This window comes from Oratosquilla oratoria, chromosome 12, assembly GCF_046742065.1.
Source record: "Oratosquilla oratoria isolate Oo_2021 chromosome 12, ASM4674206v1, whole genome shotgun sequence".
NCBI classification, from domain to species: domain Eukaryota; kingdom Metazoa; phylum Arthropoda; class Malacostraca; order Stomatopoda; family Squillidae; genus Oratosquilla; species Oratosquilla oratoria.
The window spans coordinates 37,697,862-37,710,869 of record NC_134788.1 but is presented as its reverse complement, the minus strand read 5'-3'; the positions used below and the strand labels follow the sequence as shown (position 1 = coordinate 37,710,869).

The following is a 13,008-nucleotide window of genomic DNA, read 5'->3' as shown; positions in this document are numbered from 1 at the left end:
GCCTAACACGTAAAAAATGTCTTGAATAGTTGTCAACCACATTCCAACTCGGACAGCGGGCTAACCGCAAAGGATATTTTAACACGCGCATGCGCACACGCACACACACCTCGTGGCGTGGTGGTTAGATTTCTCTCCTGTCACTACGGCGGTCCGGGTTCGAATCCCGCCCAGGGCTACAATAATTTCATTATCGCTGCGCTGCGATTCGTCGCTCCAACTCTCCTGGGCGGGGAGTTGGGTGTGTGTGTGCGTGCGTGCGTGCGTGCAGGGTCACAGTATTATCCTTAGGTCGGTCATATATGACCTCTGATCTCTCTTCCGGGAGGGTAATAGCTGTCGGTCACGAGTCAAACATGTGATCCAAGACCATGGTGAATCACATACATACGTACAAATAAACACATACACACGTGTACACACTATTAATGATAATAATAATGATAATAATAATAATAATAATAATAATAATAATAATAATGATAATAATACGAACATGAATATCGTTAACTAAAGTCTTAACAATAAAGAATAAATATAATGAGAATAAAGAGGACATTTCGAAGAGAGAAAAGAAGAAAAGAAAGAGAGAAGAGGAGAAGAGAGGAGAAGAGAGGAGAAGAGAGGAGAAGAGAGGAGGAGGAGGAGAAAGAATATTACACCAAGGAAAGAATTAGTTTGATAAAATATAATTAATTTTATAAAACACATATTTAAAGAATAAGATAATAATAAAATAAAATAAGATAAACAAAAATTAAATAAAAATCATAATAAATACAAAGAAATAATAAAAATATAGTAATAATAATATAAAGAAATATGTAGAAAACAAAAAAACAAAACAAATAATTCAAAGAAAACAAAAAATCGGATCACCCAAATGGTGAGTTCGAATCCTGAAAAGAGCAGACACCACATCATTCCAATCGCACGATTCTCGCTAACTCGACAACTTTTCGCTAAGCTGAGTTCTCGCTAAGCTAGAAATAGCTAACCTGTCACGTAAGAGAGAGAGAGAGAGAGAGAGAGAGAGAGAGAGAGAGAGAGAGAGAGAGAGAGAGAGAGAGAGAGAGAAATATCATTATATGGACTTGGAACTAAAACAAATCGATAAATAAAAAAAAGAGAGAGAGAGAGAGAGAGAGAGAGAGAGAGAGAGAGAGAGAGAGAGAGAGAGAGAGAGAGAGGGAGAGAGAGAGAGAGAGATCACCGTATGGGCTAAAATAACGAAATAAATAAATAAATATAAATTATATAAGTAAAAGTGTATCATAGATAGGAGTGGAGAAAGCAAATATAGACACAACGTATATATACATACATATACATATATGTGTATATGTATATGTGTGTGCATACACAAACATTGTAAAATATTAAAAAAAATCTTACCAAAAATAATAATGAAATAACAACAACAACAACAATGATAATAACAATAATGATAATAACAATGATAATAATAATAATAATAATAATAATAATGATGATGATACAGACATATACCAAAAGCTTTTTCCCCCTTACATGGGGGGTAGCCCCCAATAGAAATAACAATAATAATAATAATATTAATAATATTAATAATAATAATAATAATAATAATAATAATAATAATAATAATAATAATCCCACGCAAGCTGTGTCACTTATTTCTGTCCTTTAGATTGCCTAGCAACACCCGTGACAGTTCGCCTCCCCACCTCCCCCACTTCGTGACGTCACCAGGTACCATTGGCGCCAAGTGTCACATCTGACGCATTCCGTGTCACCTGACACGCTGTCTTGTGTCGGAATGTGACACAGACGGATTTAAAGCTAGATTAGAGGCGACGGGACTCCACGAGTGTAGATGTGCCCCTTACATAACAACGCAATAGAAAATGAATAATAAATAATAGTAATAATAACTCATAATAATGATAATCAATATATATATATATATATATACATATATATATATATATATATATATATATATATATATATATATATATATATATATATCAATTATCAGTAAAATAATGAACAGCTTGCCAGGAGTGAGGGATGGCCCGTCATCCAATAGGAGCTAAGATGGGGGAATAACTCCCCTGACACGGCTACCCCACTACAAGGGTGGAAAAATCCCCTTTTGGTACGTACACAGCATCCCAAACCTTAAAAGTAAGATAAACAAATAAAAAACAAATAAATTGATAAATAAAATAAAATAATAACAACGATAATGATAATAATGATGATAATAATAATAATAATAATAATAATAATAATAATAATAATAATAATAATAATAATAATAATAATAATATTGGGACAATAAATAAGGGAACATGACACCTTAAGTTATTCCAAACGATCTCCCTTTAAAAGAGAGAAAGAGAGAGAGGGGAGAGAGAGGGAGAGAGGAGGAGAGAAATTCCTGGAATCTTCTTCAACTGTATGTTTACAAGACAAAATTGAAAGTTGTATGTGCGTGCGTGCGTGTGTGTATGTGTGTGTGTGTGTGTGTGTGTGTGTGTGTGTGTGTGTGTGTGTGTGTGTGTGTGTGTGTGTGTGTAGTGGTACCGCGCTCGACCGCTAATTTAACAACCCGAGTTCGAGTCTTGCCCAGGGCTGAAGATTTAGCGTCGCTGTACTGCGAGCCGGCATCTTAACTCTGGTGGGCAAGGAATCGTGCGTGTGTGTGTGTGTGTGTGTGTGTGTGTGTGTGTGTGTGTGTGAGAGAGAGAGAGAGAGAGAGAGAGAGAGAGAGAGAGAGAGAGAGAGAGAGAGAGAGAGAGAGAGAGAGAGAGAGAGAAAGATGGAGAAGAGGAAGAGGAGGATGAGGAAGAATAGGAAGAAGAGGAGGAGGAGGAGGAGGAGGGAAAAGAAGAGGAAGAAGAGGAGGAGGAGTAGAAGAAGAAGAGGAGGAGGAGGAGGAGGGAGGGAGGGAGGGGGGGTCTTGATAGGGAATCCGTTCAAGTTTTAATCCCAAGGGAGTGGGGAGGCGAACTTTTGTGGGTCAATAATCACGCGCACGCACACACAGAAACACAACTAGTGTGGTATGCGGTATACATGTGGTATATTAAGTGATATACACGAATACCACTAGATTTAGTGAGTTATTGGGTATTTAGCGGTATGTTAATTTGGCGGTATGGATTATTCAACTTCACTAAATTTCGCGATATGCGGTATGTGGTATAAGAGTGGTATTCCAAGTGGTATGCGACATACCAACAGATACACCATTTCAGCGTTTTAAGTTAGCGAGGCAAATTTACGTATATTAGTAAATATTTGGCGGTGTTTAAATTTCGCAGTGGGAAAATTTGGTCTCTATTAAATTTCGCGATTTGTGTCGTGTATCATAATACAACACAGGACACATGAAGATGTTTTAGGATACAACTACATCTCTCATCGTTAGGTATTGTATAATACAATAGGGCGCTGATAACAGATTTCTCGAGATTGTATTAATACATTAGCATATGTGGTATGTTGGTATCCATACCATTGACAAACCGGCCACATTGGTATGCGCGGAGTTGGTATGCTAGGTGGTATGTGTAGGTTAGAATACCAAAGAGAGGGAGAGGGAGAGGGAGAGAGAGAGAGAGAGAGAGAGAGAGAGAGAGAGAGAGAGAGAGAGAGAGAGAGAGAGAGAGAGAGAGAGAGAGAGAATGTAAATGATAAGGAAGAAGAGGAAGAGGAGGAGGAAGAAGAGAAAGAAGAAGAGGACAAAAGCGAAGATAGAAGAAGAGGAAGGAAAAGGAGGAAGAAGAGGAGGAGCAGGAGGAGGGAGAAGAGGAGGAGAAGGAAGAGGAAGAAGAAAAGGGGGAAGAAGAGGATGACAAAAGCGAAGAAAAGCGGAGCGAAGAGGGAGGAGGAGGAGGAGGAGGAGGAGGAAGAAGAAGAGAAAGAGGAGGAGGAAGGTATGTGATAAGGATCAAGGCATCAAATCTCACACAGGTCTCTTCATCAGGACAATGCAACAAAAATATTTTATTTTCTATTCATTCTTTATATATATATATATATATATATATATATATATATATATATATATACATATATATATGTATATATATATATGTATATATATATATAATATGGGTAAAGGTGTATTTAGGTATACTGAGATGGAGCGGGCAGATATGTATTTGTACTAAGCCCCTGTTCACACTAGCGGTTTGAACCGCGCGGAAACCGCGGCAGTACCGCATAGTCATGGAAAACCTGCGCGGTTGTGTGAACGCCTCCACTGACTTATACTGTAATTGAACCGCCGCGGTTCAGACCGCTAGTGTGAACAGGGACTAACGTTTTCCGTACGTTTTTGGTCCTGTTGAGATACGAGGCTGACAATTTGTGTTGACAACTTATGCTGACACACTGACTAACAATTTATGCTGATAGGTGCTGATGGATTGTCTGACAGTTTATGCTGATAGTTGCTGATGGATTGTCTGACAGCTTATGCTGATAGTTGCTGATGGATTGTCTGACAGCTTATGCTGATAAGGGTAATGCTGACAGCATGGAGGCGGCATTTGACAGCATAGATAGACCCACGCCTTCTGCGCACCCCACAACGCGGTTACCCGCTTCAAAGCAACGGTCACCCTCCAACCTTGGACAAAATCCAACCGAATCACTGGACTCCAACCATTCCGTTGACTTGCATAACTGTAACTTAACACAGCCTCCCAGTCCTGAAATTCGGATTTCAGGACTTGAACTGGGTCGCGCCCGGCCGGAGGCCCTTTCAGCAATGGGTCCCTGATTATAATTAAATCACCGTCTGATTATGACGTCATCGATCCGTCTGATTATGACGTCATCGATCCGTCTGATTATGGCGTCATCACAACAATGGCCGCCTGTGTCGGCGACTGGGTGATTTCCATTTCGTGATGGAGGAGGAGGAGGAAGAGGAAGAGGAGGAGGATGGAGAAGAGGAAGAAGTGAGAAGGGGAAGAGGAGGAAGAAGTGAGAAGGGGAAGAGGAGGAAGAGGGGAGAAGAGGAAGAGAAGGAAAAAGGGGGAAGAAGAGGAGGACGGGAGGATGAGAGGGAAACAAACTAAGAATAAAAGAAACAAATTTCTACTAATGGAAACATTCCTAATATTGGAAACAAATTCCGAATATCAGAAACAAATTCCTAATATCGGAAACAAAATCCTAATATCGGAAACAAGTTCCTAACAACGGGAATAAATTCCTAATATCGGAAACAACTTCCTAATAACGGAAACAAATTTCCTATATCGGAAACAACTTCCGAATAACGGAAACAATAAGGGAGACAACTATGCGTAACCTCATTCTTGCACACCTAAGGGAGCGACCACCCACATCCGGGTAATTGCTACGTAGTACGCAATACGTACATACCCACAGCTACGCTGCCTGTGTACGTAATTGAATGTGCACACGCCTACACGTACTTCAAGGTTGCACACACGCACACGCACACACATACACACCGAAAAACAATAACAAAATGAAAACAACAACAATAATAATAATAATAATAATAATAATAATAATAATAATAATAATAATAATAATAATAATGATGAAATATTTAATTTATTGCTAAATATTAAAGACAAAAATGTTGATTTAGACATGAACGACATGACGTCACACGATCCCCCCCGTGGGGGAGTAATTCTATTGTTTACATTATGAGCTTCCTTTAACACTGTTACTGTACCCCCTTGAGCAATTCTGCGTGTGTGTGTTTCCATACTGTCTTGGATCACGTGTTGAACCCGTGATCGACAGCTATTACCCTCCCGGATGAGAGCTCATGTATGACCCGATCTATGGATAATGTTGTGACCTTACACACACACTTGCTCAGGAGGGACAGTGACAGTATTAAAGGAAGTTATCCATACATAGATTGGGGCGCGTACAAGGTACCTCACCGTGGGATCCTTCGACACTAACTACTTACACAAACAACCCGTGTGTGTGTGTACGTGTGTGTGTGTGTGTGTGTGTGTGTGTGTGTGTGTGTGTGTGTGTGTGTGTGTGTGTGTGTGTGTGTGTACGTCGTCCGGCTGGCCTGGATTCGGAACCGGAAGTGACGTCACATACCTCTCTCTCTCTCTCTCTCTCTCTCACACACACACACACACACACACACACACACGCTCGATTCCTTGGCAGTGGAAACCAACGCTCCACGCGAATATGGGAATTCCTGGAACTGGATGACGTCACACTGCCCCTACCGGACGTCGAAAGCCAAATTTACATAAAAATTGATAATAATAGAATATAAATTAAATAAAAATATAATAATAAAAATAAAAATAATATTATTATCAATAGTAATAATAATAATGATAATAATAAGAATAAGAATGATAATAATAATAATTGAATAAATAAATAAATAAGAAAATTATAAATAAATAAATATCATATTTTTTTCCTCATCCCAAACTATTTCATTCATTACTGAACGTAATCGCCGTTCCTCAATTACGCTCGTGAACGTATCTCCTCTCATCTAACGTTCTCGACACGTTCTCCCGCCGTTCATCGCCAATTGATTTCATTCAAAACAGAAATTAATCTATTTACGTTCCCATGCGCACGATCACGAACGTTCCCCGCGATCACGTTCCTGAACGTAAGGAACGTGCCTGCCGGGCAGACTGACCGAGATCGGCCGCTCTTGGGAACGTCACCAACCTTCACCTTTCTTTGCACGTTCTTCTGAACACGTTCGTGCCGTTCGTGAACGTAAATTGTCTGTTTTTGGGGGTATATATCGTTTAATGCAGTTACGTTCTGGAGAGAGAGAGAGAGAGAGAGAGAGAGAGAGAGAGAGAGAGAGAGAGAGAGAGAGAGAGGACAGGAAGAGAGATGGGGGAGTACGGAACTAGAGAGAGAGAGAGAGAGAGAGAGAGAGAGAGAGAGAGAGAGAGAGAGAGAGAGAGAGAGAGAGAGAGAGATAAAAGGAATATAGCGACCGAAAGCATATACCACATACCAACCCCGCTAAGACTGGTAGGAATCAAAGTAAACACACGTACACACACTAGTACACATAGGTACACACATACGTACACACACACACACTGACACTTCCTCTCGTCTTTAACTCCAGCACCACGCCACGCTACCAGGCACGACAACAAACTCGTTCCCGTCAGAGTGCGCAGAGTTGGTCGCTAAAAGAACAGGGCCGTTCCGTCCATAGTGCACATAATCAACCTAATTTAGTCTAATAAATATATTATTATTATTAATTCATTATTATTATTATTATAGGTCACGAGGTCATAGAAGAAGAGGGCGATGAATATGAGGAAGAGGAAGAGGAGGAAGAAGAAGAAGAAGAAGAAGTTTAAAGTCTAGATTATATAACACAAAAGAGAAGAGAAGAGAAGAGAAGAGAAAGAGAGAGAGAGAGAATTTCAAAGTAAAACCTAAAACAAACACCTCCCCCTCCCTCCCGATCCCTCCCAACCATCTGCGAAATGGCAGCTGGTCCCTGAGCCAGCTGCAGGAATAGGTCAGCTGGTTCTGGCACTCTCAGGTGGAAATCCAGCTGGAAAATCAGGTGGTTTGAATGATTACGTCATTGGTTGATAAGACGTACACGTGTGTGCGTGCGTGTACGTTTTTTTGGATTTACATGTGTGCGTGCTCTGATTCCGTATGAAAAAGATCATGAGCAGTTGTCTTACAGTGTTCTTATTATTAAAAACTACATTAATGTTAAATTTACGTAATATATTTGGAATATTTTGCAAGTTCTCTTGGTATGGTAAAATTAGCAAGTGATTCATATTGAAAGTTTGAGTTGACCTAAGGTTATAAAATGTCCTTTTAGCACGATTGTAAGCTTTGTCAAGAACATGTGTGGGGTATTGTAGCTTAGTACCAATGTCGTAAATACATCTTATTTCATCATCGATGTACTCTGGGCTGCAAATGTAGTTTTTAATATTAAGAACACTGTAAGACAACTGCTCATAAATAATTCTGTCAATAGTGATAAAGGGTGTGTGTACAAAATACCTTGCAAATCATGTAATCAGTTTTATGTTGGTCAGACTGCTAAAACACACAACACGAATCAATCAACACAAGAAATACGTTAGAGAGGGATATATTCAACCACATGAACCATTTTAACCACCCAGTTGACTGGGATAACGCTAAAGTCATCACATACAACAACAACATAACAGAAAGAAATTTAATTGAATGCAGTTTGATCAAATCTAGTAAGGGGATAAATGTTAATCTTCGTCAAGGTTTGTACAAATTAGATAGTTTTATTTCTCATGAAATTTCAAAATAGTTTAAATTGTAATATAAATTATGAGCAGTTGTCCCATACTTGTTGGTTACCAGGACGGCCCAAACGTCCCATACTTGTTGGCTACCAGGACGGCCCAAACGTCCATCACGTGTACTTCTTCCACTACCTCTCCGAATGCCCTCTTCACTATGTCATATATTCTGTACCTTGTTTCTTCATCTTATAATTCCTTCTTTGTATCTGCACTGAAGATGTAATTATACGAAAGCGCTCTGCTTCGTTAGTTTACTTTTCCTAGTGGTTACTTACGCATTTGTGAATACACGCTCCTAGTGTTTTTATTGCATGTATATATATATATATATATATATCGTATATACTCGTGTATAAGTCGACTTAACATAAGAATGAAGGAGACTGCAAGAGACCATAAGGCCTACACTAGGCAGTTCCATTTCCCCCCTTTTGTTTATATTTATTTATGAATAAATAAATCGTTACTAGTAGACTTAATGTAGTTGACTATTTCCATGTTGACTATATCCTATAACAAATAAATGTCCTTTATCTATTCATTATTATTACTATTATCATTATTATTATTACAAAAATGCTCAAAAATAGTCATAAAAACTACTTAAAAATCTGAAAGTCATAGTTAGCGGATTTTTGGCGATAAAATAATGGATAAAATAAGTTCGAAAATGTCATCTGTGTATATTGCACCCCCCCACTCCGTTTTCTTTTAGCAGAAAATAAGGTAATAAGAACTAGAGTATATAAAGTAGATATGTGTGTGTGTGTGTGTGTGTATTCACTTGGTCTTTGGATCACGTGTTGGACTCCTGATCGACAGCTATTTCCCTCCTGGAAGAGAGCTCAGAGCTCGTAGGTCCGATCTATGGGTAATGCTATGACCTTGCACACACACACACACCCAACTCCCCGCCCACGAGAGTTGGAGTAACACCCCTCAGCACTGCGATACTGATATTATTTCAGCCCCGGGCGAGGATCGAACCCGGACCTCCGTGTTACGAATTCGAACGTCACACCCAAACGCCCAAAAACGTTTAAAACGTTTATTTGAGAAAAAATAAAATGAAAAGAGGGAGGGGAGGAAGAGAGAGAGGAGAGGGACAGGGAAAGGAAGAGAGAGGAAGAGAAAGAGAGGAGGAAGAGAGAGAGAAAGGGAAGAGGGGAGGAAGAAAGAGAGGAGGAAGAGAGATAACGGAGAAAGAGATGAAGAAGAGGAAGAGAAAGAGAGCAGGAAGAGAGGATGAAGAGAAAGGAGACCGCAAAAGACCATACGGCCTACACTAGACAGTTCCGTTCCTACACAAGCAAGTACTTGTCAGTTAGGAATCATCAGTACTAAACGTTTTAACCAGTTAACTAACCTAGTTAAATAACTAAGTTAGGTCAAGTCACTAATACATGTTATATATTCTATTTGGGTTAATTTCAGGTTAATTTTCAATCCTGTTTGGTTAAATTTGGCAAAAAATATTAAGTTAATCTCCTTCATGCTTACTCTCAATCAATCCTTTGAGGTTAACTGTGCACACACGTACACATGTACACACAGGCACACATGTACACATACGTATACATGTACACACACGTACACATGTTCACACACGTACACACACGCACACATACATGTACACACATAACCTATAATTATCTTATTATCTTAACATATACTTTCTTACCTGTTTTGAACAAAACAATAAGAAATACACATCCAATTGTGTAAACATACACAGGTTTTACGCACACGTGTACGTATGTGTACACGGAAACACGCACATAAACAATGACGTACACATGATAGGATAGTTGGCATCGTTATGATTAACCCGTTTTCTATTATATATGTGTGTATATATATATACATATATATATATTTATATACATATATATATACATATATATATACATATATATATACATATATATATATATATACATATATCAAATCAAATTATAAATCATATTTTCACATAGAATAATATTCAATCACTAATACACAGGAATTGTATATATATTTCATAATTCATTGTATATATTTGTATGAAAATGCATGAAATCAAAATATATGCTTCTTGATCACTTCATCTAAAATAATAATAATAATTTGATTTCAAATCACAGACAATCAAATTGCGCGTTCACATTTAAATGAAAAAAACGACGGTTAAAACCGTTAAAATTCGATTAACCGACACAGGAACAAAATAACCGAATCGAAAACCCAAATCACTTCAATAGTCGTCATCGACGACGACATGACGTCGACACGTTAACACATCGACACCTCCAGAATTCAAAATGTCGACATTTCGGCCAAAAACAAAAAAACACACGAAAAAAACACTAGACACGGGCCAAAACGAACACAACAAATCACCAAAAACACGTGTTTGAGATTAAACGAGTTTAGGGGTTAGGTATAAGTGGATAACCCGCATAGACACACACAGATCGGAGCACAACTCGGCACGTCCTTTCCCGTCCACGGCTAAAGTCTCACTACCCAATTGGTGTCTGTGTGGGGGTCGGCCGGAGGGTACGGGAGGGGAGGGGGAGGGGGAAGGTGAAGGAAAAGGAGGGGGAGAGGGGGAGAAGGAGAGGGGGGAGCGTGCTTACTGAAGGATTCGAACATTGTGTGTGTGTGTGTGTGTGTGTGTGTGTGTGTGTGTGCGCGCGCGTGTGCACGCGCGTGTGCGTGTGTGTGTACGTCCCTTTGCATGGGCATTTGTGACTGTGTGTGCGCTTGTGTGTGTAGATATTCATGTGCGTCTTTGTTTACGTACACACGTGTGTACGTATACAACCTCACACGCTTACGTGTGTGTATGTGTACACGTATTATCGTGTGTGTTTATGTGCACGGGTGAGTGTATGCGTGTATGTACGTTTTTGTACACACACACACACACACACACTGGGTAACCCTAAATACATGTGTATGTGCATCTGTGTACGTATGATTGCGTGTACATATGTACACATGACGTGAACCAATTAAAGAGAAAAAGAGGAGACGAAAGAGAGAGAAAAGATAAAAAGAGCGGAAAAATAAAGAGGAGGAGGAGGAGGAGGAGGAGGAAGAAGAGGAGTCAGGTGAGGTAAGCATCAGGTTGACAAAGCAAGGGAAGACGAGGAGGACGAGGAGGAGGGGAGGAGGAGGAGGAGGAGGAGAATGAGGAGGAAGAGGAAGAGGAGGAATAGATAGATGAAGTAGACATGAGATTGACGAAGCAAGGGGAGAGGAAGAGGAGGAGGATGAAGGAGGAGACAGAGGAGGGAGAGGAGGAGGAGGAGAGGTCTGCTGGGCGAGAATAAGCGAGAGTGACCTACCCTCAGGTGGAGGAGGGGGGAGGAGGAGGAGTGAAAGGATGGAGGAGGAGGAGGAAGGAAGGAGAAGCATCTGGGTGTGTACCTGCAAGCACACATACACACACACACACACACACACACACACACACACACACACACACACACACACACACACACACACACACACACACACACTATTTGTAAACAAACTCAGATTGAAAATATAGACATACCAATCGAGATAAGCGATAAGATAATATAGATAATAGGGAGAGAGAGAGAGAGAGAGAGAGAGAGAGAGAGAGAGAGAATAGGTTGAGTGTTCGTATTCTTTATGGATTTAGAAAAAGTATATGAAACTATATATATGAAATAACTTATTTTTGTGATATTAACATTTATTTTGATTTATTTTGGGATAAATGTATCTTTATATTCATTTCCTTTACTTAGACAATGTAAATAAATTGAAGAATTAATTGAATTCATTAAATTAATTAGATTAATTAATCTATTACGTTGATAATTAATTATACACGTATAATTACCCCACCGATACTAGAGGTATCAAAATTACCTACACCAGCCACGATTACCCGGTAATTCCTCGGGTTACCAGCCCGGTTACCCATCTGGTAACTTATCCCGTTACTCAAATGTATCGGAAATGATCACTGGAGCGGGGTTGACGCTATCCTCGCAATGTGGGTTCCCCGCTAACAGAAACAGGTCAACGCGCATGCGCAGTCAGGGAGATGGGGAATGTGGGTTGCCTTCTGTCTGTGCATTAAAGCTTCATACTTAATTCGCCAGAGGTCTCCCTCTCTTACAAAGGATTACAAAGGCGGAGCATGCCGACAGGAGACCTTTTGGTCCATATCTAGGTCGGATGCGAAAAAAAATAATAATAAAATGATAAATAAAAATTATAATAATGTAAATAACAAATAAGACACATAGATAAATGCATAGGTATAGTTAAATAATAAACAAACAGGTAAATAGTAAATAATAATAAATTGACATATAACTAATAATAAATGAAAATCACACAGACAAATGATAACAAAAAAACAAATAATATAAAGTAAATTATAATCATTACAACATCTTACTTAGGTGTTTATCTAAATGATTCTTAAAGCTTCAAACTGAACTACATTGCACTACCTGTGCAGGAAGTTTATTCCATTCTTTCTCTTTAACTCTCTTTCTCTCTCTCTTTCACTCTCTCTCTCTCTATGAGGAGACCTTTTATACCATGTCGAAATTACAAAAAAGAAAATAATAATGATGATAATAATGATAATAATAGTAATAATGATAATAATAATAATAATAATAGTAATAATAATAATAATAATGATAACAATAAT

General features: G+C 39.0%; 1 protein-coding gene across 1 annotated transcript in view; it reads right to left on the bottom strand.

Moving 5' to 3' along the window:
• LOC143030336 (uncharacterized) overlaps positions 1–10,827 on the bottom strand; it is a 27,586-nt gene extending 16,759 nt beyond the window's left edge. Inside the window, exon 1 of the mRNA XM_076193489.1 lies at positions 10,772–10,827. The gene's annotated coding sequence lies outside the window, so the exon portion shown is untranslated. The remainder of the gene's footprint in view (positions 1–10,771) is intronic.
• Positions 10,828–13,008: the final 2,181 nt, after the last annotated feature.